At 47.7% G+C, this 10,608-nt stretch overlaps 1 non-coding gene across 1 annotated transcript; it reads left to right on the top strand.

Moving 5' to 3' along the window:
- Positions 1-10,205: 10,205 nt before the first annotated feature.
- LOC119920692 lies at positions 10,206-10,343 on the top strand. Its single transcript, XR_005448421.1, has one exon. It is a non-coding gene; the product is annotated as a small nucleolar RNA SNORA7 (small nucleolar RNA).
- The last annotated feature ends 265 nt before the right edge of the window (positions 10,344-10,608 follow it).

The raw sequence follows: 10,608 nt of genomic DNA, 5'->3' as shown, positions 1-10,608 counted from the left end.
GGGCACAACCATTAATTGGGGCGCTTCCTCTGGGGGAAGCATCAGTAGAGATTGGAATAGACTAGAAATGGGCAGAAGAAACACACCTGGATCTCTGGGTCCCCCTTCTCAAGCTTACTCCTCTACCCAAATTTGGCCCCAGAGAGAGGTTATTACAGGACAGGACCTTTGGTCTTCCCATCATCCTGATCTTTTGCCCTATACAGCCATTTTCCCAGTGCACCACAATACATCCAACATGGAGTCAGGAGCAGAGGAATCATCAGTCAATCAACAGTATTTATTGAGCACCTACAGTGTGCAGAGAACTGTATTGAGCACTTGGGAGAGAACAAAAGAATTAATAGACACGTTCCCTGCATTCAAGAAGTTTAAAGTCTAGTGGGAGAGACGGACACTAAAGTACCTTACAGAAGGAGGAAGTAATAGAATATATAAGATATGTTTACAAGGGCTGCAAAGATGATGAGTACACGAGTGCTTCGGTAGCACGAAAGTGCTGACTTGAGGAGATTGGAAAATAATTGGGGAAGGGAAGCTAGAGGGAGATGTGATTTCAGAAGGTCTCTGATGATGGAAAAAGCTAAGGTCTGTCAGATTTGAAGTTCCATCAGTTCCAGACAGGGAGGAGGGGGTTAGCAAGAGGTCAGCAGCGGCAGAGACAAGAACAAGGCACAGTGGATAGTGAGCTTGAGAGGAAAGGAGATTGCAAGCTGGGGTGTAGTGGGAGAAGAGAGTCGATAAGTAGGAAGGAGGGAGCTGACAATGCCTTAAAACCAATTGTCAGGAATTTCTGCTAGATGTGGAAAGGAAAGGGCAACCATGGAAATTTGTGAGAAGTGGGGAGGCTTGTGGAGAATGTCATTTTAGAAAATGATCTGGGCAGCAGAGCGAAGTGTGGATTAGAGAAGGAAGAGGATGGAGGCAGGGAGATCAGCAGGAAGGCTGATGCAGCAGTCGAGAAGGGATATAATAATAATAATGATGGCATTTGTTAAGCGCTTACTATGTGCAAAGCACTGTTCTAAGTGCTGGGGAGGATACAAGGTGATCATGTTGTCCCACGTGGGGCTCACAGTCTTAAGAACCAACATCTCTGTTGACGGCACTACCATCCTTCCCGTCTCACAAGCCCGCAACCTTGGTGTCATCCTCGACTCCGCTCTCTCATTCACCCCTCACATCCAAGCCGTCACCAAAACCTGCCGGTCTCAGCTCCGCAACATTGCCAAGATCCGCCCTTTCCTCTCCATCCATACCGCTACCCTGCTCGTTCAAGCTCTCATCCTATCCCGTCTGGACTACTGCATCAGCCTTCTCTCTGATCTCCCATCCTCGCGTCTCTCCCCACTTCAATCCATACTTCATGCTGCTGCCCGGATTGTCTTTGTCCAGAAACGCTCTGGGCATGTTACTCCCCTCTTCAAAAATCTCCAGTGGCTACCAATCAACCTACGCATCAGGCAAAAACTCCTCACCCTGGGCTTCAAGGCTCTCCATCACCTCACCCCCTCCTACCTCACCTCCCTTCTCTCCTTCTACAGCCCACCCCGCACCCTCCACTCCTCTGCCACTAATCTCCTCACCGTGCCTCGTTCTCGCCTGTCCCACCATCGACCCCCGGCCCACGTCATCCCCCTGGCCTGGAATGCCCTCCCTCTGCCCATCCGCCAAGCTAGCTCTCTTCCTCCCTTCAAGGCCCTACTGAGAGCTCACCTCCTCCAGGAGGCCTTCCCAGACTGAGCCCCCTCCTTCCTCTCCCCCTCGTCCCCCTCTCCATCCCCCCATCTTACCTCCTTCCCTTCCCCACAGCACCTGTATATATGTTTGTACATATTTATTACTCTATTTATTTATTTATTTATTTTGCTTGTACCTATCCTATTTATTTTATTTTGTTAGTATGTTTGGTTTTGTTCTCTGTCTCCCCCTTTTAGACTGTGAGCCCACTGTTGGGTAGGGACTGTCTCTATATGTTGCCAACTTGTACTTCCCAAGCCCCTTAGTACAGTGCTCTGCACACAGTAAGCACTCAATAAATACGATTGATTGATTGATTAATCCCCATTTTACAGATGAAGTAACTGAGGCTCATAGAAGTTAAGTGACTTGCCCAAGGTCACACAGCAGACATGTGGGGGAGCTGGGATTAGAACCCATGACCTCTGCCTCCCAAGCCCCTGCTCTTTCCACTGAGCCACACTGCTTCTCTAAGTGCTAAGTGCTAGGTGCTTCTCTAAGCACTAAGAAGTGCTTCTCTAAGTGATATGAAAAGTGCTTGGACCAGCGTGGTGGCTGTTTGGATGGAGAGGAAGGAGCAGATCCTGGAAATGTTGTGGAGGAAGAACCAACAGTATTTGGCAAGAGTCTGAATATGGGAGTTGAAAGAGAAGGTGACGTCATGGATTGTGGGCTTCAGAGACAGGGAGGATGGTGATGTTGTCAACTGTCATGGGAACGTTAGGTGGAGGAGATGATTTGGGAAGGAAGATGAGGAGTTCAGTTTGGGATATATCGAGCTTGAGTTCCTACTAGGACATCCATGTAGGGAGGTAGCGGAGGCAGGAGGAAATGTGAAATTGCAGAGCAGCTGAGAAGTCGGGCCTAGTGAGGCAGATTTGGGAAATATCTACATAGAGGTGGTAGTTGAAGCTGGGGGAATGGATGAGCTCCCTGAAGGAGTCAGTGTAAATGGAAAAGAGAAGGGGATCCAGAAATGGGCCTCATGGTTCTCCCACACCTACTGGGTGGAAGGCAGAGGAAGAGCCAGAGAAAGAGGCCATGAAGGATCAGCAAGATGGGTAGGAGACGAAGAACCCAAGGTCAGAGAAACCAAGGTCAGATTGTGTTTCCAAGCCAAGGGCATGATCCACAGTGTCTAAGGCAGGTGAGAGGTCAAAGGGGATTAGGAAAGAGTCCACTAGCTTTAGCAAGAAGGAGGTCATGGGTGACCTTGGAGAGTGTGGTCTCAGTGGAGCGATGAGGAAAGAAACTGGTTTGTAGAGGGTCAAGAAAGGAGTTGAAGGAGAGGTATTGAGGCCGTGGATATATACAACCTGTTCAGGGAGTGTGAACAAGAATTGGAGGAAGACAATGGGGCACTGGTGACACTGAACAGTGAGGTCCAGAGAAGGTTCACTTAGGAAGGATCCGGCCATCCTGTTGTCCATTTCAGGGCTTCTCCAAAACAACTAAGGCCCCAAGCCACTGTGCAGCTTTCCAAGCCTTTCCTCTGGGAAACGAGTGCTGGTCACAAGGCAGTCCTATGCAGAATAACACTTATAGAGGAGAATAGCCCTTTGCCTCAGACCTTGTCCAACCTCAATATATCCTCCACAAACAGGTCTGGTTTCAACTCAAGACATCCTGCTCTACATAAGCAACGTGGCCAAATATAAAGATCATGGGCCTGAGGGTCAGAGGACCTGAGTTCCAATCCTAACTTTTCCATTTGCTTCGCTAGGCCTCAGTTTCCTCATTTGTAAAATAAGGATCTGTTCTCCCATGAGCCCCGTGAGGGACAGGGACTGTGTCCGACCCGATTAACTTGCATCTTAGTTCTTAGTACAGTGCTGGCACAGAATAAGTGCTTAAGAGATACCATAAAAAAGGGAACCAGAGATGGATCCACCACGTGTCATAGGTCCAAAATCGTGGCGGGGCACCATCACTGGGCCAAGCTCCCCGAGATCCTACAGGTAAGGGATCACCTGGGCTTGGGGCAAATCTTGAGGACTTCCCTGGCCCAGACCTATATTCCTGCAGTCATGATGGAACTTACAAGAGGCCTAGGCTGGGCGGGGGGCGGGGGAGGAGAAAGACTGGGGGCTCTGGGGAACATTCTGTTCTTTGTTTTTCCCCACAGATCTATTTCCCGTGTCTGCCTTGCCCCTCCACCCACCCACCCTCCGGCCTTTGGTTTTATAACCTTTAAGCAAAAGGCTCATTGAACCAACCTCCACTCCCAGAAAATCATCTAAGAACAAGTTTCTGTCATTTGATCTGCAGCTGTGGCAGAAAGCCGTATGAGATTTTCCTCCCATATGGGCTCTTTCTCCTCATTGTAGAAGCCAAAGCGAGAGCCTGTAGAGAGGAGAATAGAAGAACAATCAAATATTGTGGTGATACTGTGCCTTTCATCAGGCCACTCTAAAAGCTTTACAAACAGGAATCGTTATCTCCCTTTAATCTGGACATAGGAAACTGAGGCTCCAAGAGAGAAGTTCAGTACCAGGGCCAAAAATAGAACCCTGGAGTCCTCTATCTCTGCCTGCTGACGCTTCCTTATGAGTAGCCCTAAGAACTATCCAGATGCTACCTTATTCCTCCTCATCATGTAACTAGGAGATGGAGAGAAGGGGCAGGATCATTAACCCCACAGTGCCAATGGGGAAATAGAGAGACCGAGCAAAGGAGTGACTGATCAAGGGTCATTGTCTGCCACAAAACTAGGAACAGACAGAAAACCCGTGAGTCCTGCCGGACTCCCAGTCCAGGCCCCTTTCCAGCAGACGACTTTCCCTCCCAGAAATAGCTCCCCTACTTCAGGAGAAGAGAGCCAAGGTGGGAATTTATCTGGCTTTAGGCACAGGAGCCCTTGGAAGGATCAGAACAATTTTCTTCCTGCTCTTTCCTTCTCCCTCTCCCTTTTCAACCCTTTCGTCTCTCCTGATCCACCTTTTCCATTTCCACTTCCCACTTTCCCTTTCCCCATCCCCCTTTTCTTAGTCTTCCTGCCTTCTGTCTTCTCCCTCAGGAGCTATATCCTTTAGGCCCCTCTCAAAGGCTATCTTGCCCTGAGTCTGGGCAGAAGCAGCAGAGATGGTCAACAGAGGGCTGATCAACATGTTTCTGGCTCACTCCAACTGGCTGAACAAGGGGTAGAGCTGATCCTGAGGCTGATTCACCTGTCCCTTGGCCTCCTGCTGATGAGGCTGCTGTCTGGATCCAGGGGGTTTTTAGTCAGAGATCTCAAAAGCCTGACTCTCCCCCTGTGCCTAAGCAGCCTGGAACTGCAACTGGATAAACTCCTACCAAAATCTCAGGAACGGCATCCCCACTATCCCACTCTATCGCTCCACTGCCCCCAGCACCACTCCACCCCTATATCCTCCCCCCAACGCACATTCTTCTACATGCCTCTGCTCTTCCTCACTCCCCCTGGCCAGGGCCAGTCATTGAACATGGTTCTTCTCTCTGGGTGGCTTGTGCGGGGCTGGTGTGGTACTGCCCCTATCCCTACCCCAGGGTGACATCGGTGACCCAGACTGACAGGTAGGTACCTTATCCGTGACCCCTGCTCTGCCAGCTGCCTGAATTGGGGGCAAAACCAACATTACCTCCTGCCCCTCTTTCTTTGCTTTCTCTTCCCCTTCCCTCTGCCTTGTCTTCCTGTGATTTCTGCCTCCTTGACTGAGCAGGAACTCTATGGGACAATCACACAGATTTTCAACCACCCACTCTGCGTAAGGAAAGGGCAGAGGCAGGAAGTGAATATGATGGCTAGGGAAGTTAGTATCCTTGCTGCCATTTATTGCCAGCTGACCCTGAATTGTATGCGTGTGTGTGTGTGTGTGCACACACGCACTCGTGCACATCCTGGCTGTTGTGTGGAAGCTGAATTAGTGAAAAACCCTTGGGACCCATGAAAATGCAATAATATGATCCTTTCCAGGGGTTTTGGTCAGACTGACTCACTCCAAACTGCAGGTCAAATATTTCTTGGTTTAAAATGCAAAATGAAAAGACACAAATCAGAGAGAGTAGCAAGGGTAGGGCTCTGTGTCATTCATTCATTCATTCAATCATATTTATTGAGCGCTTACTGTGTGCAGAGCACTGTACTAAGAGCTTGAGAAGTACAAGTTGGCAACATATAGAGATGGTCCCTACCCAACAACGGCTCAGACTTCTACCAGGCAGGACTAATGCTGAGCACATCTTTCCTGCTGCTTCAGACCCACCAAAGGCATGGGGTTAGCTTCAATTCTGAGGGCTTTTCAGTGCCCAGCCTTGCTCAGAGTTGAGAGACTATTTCCCTCACCACTCCAGAGGCTGCCCAAATGCCTTGAAAAGTATGTGTCTAGGAATGGAAGTTACAATTCTTGGTTGCCTTAGGTATGTGCCCTGGAACAAACTTCATCCCTTTGCTGGATCTCAGCTTCTCCATCCATGGAATATTATTATCATTAATAATAATAATAATAATAATTGTGGTATTTGTTAAGCACTTACTATGTGCCAGGCACCATACTAAGCACTGGGGTAGGTACAAGCAAATCTGGTTGGATACTGACCCTGTCCAACATGGGGCTCACAATCTTAATCCCCATTTTACAGATGAGGTAACTGAGGCACAGAGAAGTGAGGTGACTTGCCCAAGACCACACAGCAGACAAGTGGCAGAGACAGGATTAGAACCTATGACCTTCTGACTCCCAGGCTTGTGCTTTATCCACTACACCATGCTGCTTCCCTTGGGGCTGGAAAAGGGCTGTTTATTGAGAAATCAAAACTCTCCTGTTGTCTCTGAAGAACCAAAGAAACCCAAATCCTTATTCCAAGGCCTGGCAGGCTGGCTGCTCCGAGAAGCAGGAACATTGATGTCCTGCTGGTTATCCTCTCAACTCAGTGTCACCGTGGTTTACCTTTTCCCATACTTGTTCCCCACCTAATCAATCAATTAATCAATCAATGGAATTTATTGAGTGCTTACTATGTGCAGAGCACTGTACTAAGGGCTTGGGAGAATACAATACTACATAATTAGCAGACACATTCCCTGCCCATAATGAGTTTACAGTCTAGAGGGGAGACAGACATAATATGAATAAATAATTTATAACATATATAATGTAAAGATATGTACTTAAGTGCTGTGGGTTGGGATTGGGGTGAATATCAAATGTCCAGAGGTCATAGATTCAAGTACATAGATGATGCAAAAAGAAGGCAAGTAGGGGAAAAGAGTTTAATCGAGGAAGGCCTCTTGGAGAAGATGTGACCTTAATAATGCTTTGAATGTTTCGGAGAGAATGGTGGTCTGGCATATATAGAGCAGGAGGGAGTAGGGGGAGGATGTGGGAAAGGGGTCAGCAGTGAGATAGATTAGACCAGGGCACAGTGAGCAAGCTGGCACTAGAGGAGCAGAGTTTGCTGTAGTGGGAGATTAGTGAGGAAAAGTAGGATGGGACTAGCTGATTGAGTGCTTTAAAGCCAATGCTAAGGAGTTTCTGTTTGACGCGGAGGTGGATGGGCAGCCATTGAAGGTTCTTGAAGTGTGGGGACACGTGGACTGAAAGTTTTTGTTGATAAATGATCCATGCAGCAGAGTGAAGTAGGGAGTAGGGAGAGACAGGAGGCCGGGAGGTCAGTGAGGAGGCAGATACAGTAGTCGAAGTGGGATAGGTTAAGTGCTTGGATCAACATGGAAGCAGTTTGGATGGAGAGGAAAGGGCAGATATTAGCAATGTTGTGAAGGTAGAACCGACAGGATTTGATGACAGATTGAATATGTGGGTGGAATGAGAGAGATGATTTGAGGACAATGCCAAAGTTATGGGCTTGTGAGATAGGAAGGATAGTGGTGCTATCTAGAGTGATGGGAAAGACAGGAGGAGGGCAGGATTTGGGTGAGAAGATAAGAAATTCAGCATTGGACATGTTTAATTTGAGGTATTGGCAGGACATCCAAGTAGGTATGTCATGAAGGCAGGAGGAAATGAGAGACTGCAGGGAAGGAGAGAGGTCAGGACTGGAGTTGTACATTTGGGAATCATCTGCATAGAGATGGTAACTGAAGCCATGGGAGCGAATGAGTTCTTCAAGGGAGTGGGTGTAGAGGGAGACTAGAAAGGGACCTAGAACTGAGCCTTGAGGGACCCCTACTGTCAGAGGGTGGGAGGCAGAGGAGGAGCCTGCAAAAGACACTGAGGAAGAATGGTCAGAGAGATAGGAGGAGAACCAAGAGAGGACAGTGAATCCAAGGATGGATAAAGTTTCAAGGAGAAGTGGGTTGTCTACAGGGTCAAAGGCAGCTGAGGGGTCTAGAAGGATTAGGAAGGAGTAAAGCCCTTCACCCCTCTTAGGGTTGCACCTGGAGAGTTTCCAGGACTATCAGTCTAGGCTATGGGAAGGAGAGTCAAGCAGAGGCATAACCATTGCATTCCTAGCTTGGGCAGTGGCTATAGAGTGGAAGGCAATCTGCTACAAGTCAAAACTCACTTGTGCTGGGCAGCAGCCATATGGGAGAGAGTAGAGGGTGGAGACTCAAGTTTACTGCATGGAAGGAAGCAATGGTAAACCGCTTCCACATTTTTTACCAAGAAAACTCTATAGATACACTACCAGAATGATTGCAGATAGAGATGGGGGCATTCTGGGAGAGATGTGTCCGTGGTGTTGCTATGGGTCAGAAACAACTCGACGACAGAAGACAAGATAGAGACCTTCAGATTTGGGGAGAAGAAGGTCATCGATTACCTTAGAGAGGGCTGTTTCTGTGGGGTGAAGGGTATGGAAGCCAGATTGGAGGGAATTTAGGAGAGAATTAGAGGAGAGGAAGTGGGGACAGCAGGTGTGAACAACTCTCTCACCAAGTTTGGAGAGATGGTAAGAGGGAGATGGGGCCATAACTGGAGGGAGCCGCGGAGTCAAGGGAGGGTTTTTTAAGAATAGGGCATACATAATCCAACTTGTACTTCCCAAGCGCTTAGTACAGTGCCCTGCACACAGTAAGTGCTCAATAAATACGATTGATGATGATGATGATAAACATATTTGAAAGCTGAGTGATTATTAATAATAATAATAATAAATAATAATAACAATAATGTTAAAGTGCTTATTGTGTGCCAAGCATTGTACTAAGTCCTCAAGGTGACATAATATAAGAAGATTAAACAAGCAGAATGTCCCACATAAGGCCACCATCTATGAGGGAGAGACAACAGGTATTGAATCCCCATTTCACAGATGAGGAAATGGAGGCACAGAGAAGTGAAGTTTCTTGCCCAAGGTCACCCAGCAGGCAAATGCCAGAGTTGGAATTAGACCCTAGGTCATCTGACTCCAAGAGTCATGCTCTTTCCACTAATAATAATTATTATGGTATCTGTTAAGCACTTACTATGTGCCAGGTACTGTTTTAAGCGCTGGAATAGATGCAAGGTAATCAGGTTGGACACAGTCCCTGTCCCTCATGGGGCTCACAATCTTAATCCCCACTTTACAGATGAGGTAACTGAGGCACAGAGAAGTGAAGTGACTTGTCCAAGGTCACTCAACAGACAAGTGGTGGAGCCGGGATTAGAACCCAGGTCCTTCTGATTTACAGGCCCAAGCTCTATCCATCAGACTACACTGCTTCTCCACTTCACACTCCTCACTTCCAAACCCCCAGCAGTCAGGCATATTTGGATAAATTCTAGGTTTACCATATTTTGGGAGGTGACCCTGATTCCTTCCTATTAGTGGGAGGAAGAAGGGTGCAGATGACTGGAAACAGGGAAAAGAATTTGGACAATCAAAACCATTTGAGTAGACTGCAATCTTTTTTAAGGGCATTTGTTAAGTGCCATGCACTGTACTAAGCGCTGAGGTAGAAACAAGCTAATCAGATTGGACACCATCCATGTCCCATGTGGGACACACAGTTTTAACCCCCATTTTACAGATGAGGCAACTGAGGCAAAGAGAAGTTGAGTGACTTGCCCAAGATCACACAGCAGACATGTAGCAGAGCTGGGATTAGAACCCAGGTCCTTCTGACACCAAGGGATATGCTCTATCCACTAGGCCATGGTTCCAAATAATGAAGGCTCCTATAGCAGCATTTAGGAATAGAGATTGTACCTCTCCCCAATGTTGTCTCAGCACTGTCAGTAGATATAGCAGTAGGATATCTCAAGAGAGGAAAGTTTATAGATATTCCATTGGGATTTCCCATCAGCCCCTGCTCTAACCCAGGCAAGAGTACGGAAATGGCAGCAGTGTTCCCAGCCAATCCCTTTACCCCTGGAGTGGAGGCCTGCAGCCTTCCACAAAATCCATCCTAATGTTTAGGAACGTGCCATCTAATATGCCCAAATTTTCCTCTAGAAACCCATTATGGATTCCTTGTCCATTAATTTATCCAAATCCCCTTGAACCTACTGATATCACTGACTGCAGAACTTCATATGATTACCTCCAGCTACGTGAAGAAGCCCCTCTCAGGATCGCACCTGGAGAGTTTCCAGTACTCTACCAGTCTCGGCTATGGGAGGGAGAGTCCAGCAGAGGGATAGCCATTCCATTCCTAGCTTGGGCAGTAGCTAGTGAGTGTAAGGCAATCTGCTACAAGTCTAAACTCACCTGTGCTGGGCAGCAGTGGCATGCGAGAGAGTTGAGAGCGGAGACCCAAGTTTACTTCAGGGAAGAAGGCAATGGTAAACCACCTCTGTATGTTTACCAAAAACCCTGTGGATACACTACCAGAACAATTGCAGATGAAGGTGGGGCGTTCTGGAAGAGATGTGTCCATGGAGTCCCTAGGAGTTGGAAATGAGGTGAAGAACAAGACAAGGTGAAGAAGAGTTTTTGTTTGTGTGTCTTGAACTTACTACCCTT

Source organism: Tachyglossus aculeatus, chromosome X1, assembly GCF_015852505.1.
Source record: "Tachyglossus aculeatus isolate mTacAcu1 chromosome X1, mTacAcu1.pri, whole genome shotgun sequence".
NCBI lineage: Eukaryota > Metazoa > Chordata > Mammalia > Monotremata > Tachyglossidae > Tachyglossus > Tachyglossus aculeatus.
Note: the sequence above shows the minus strand (reverse complement) of the source record. Positions and strands in the feature narration are given on the sequence as shown.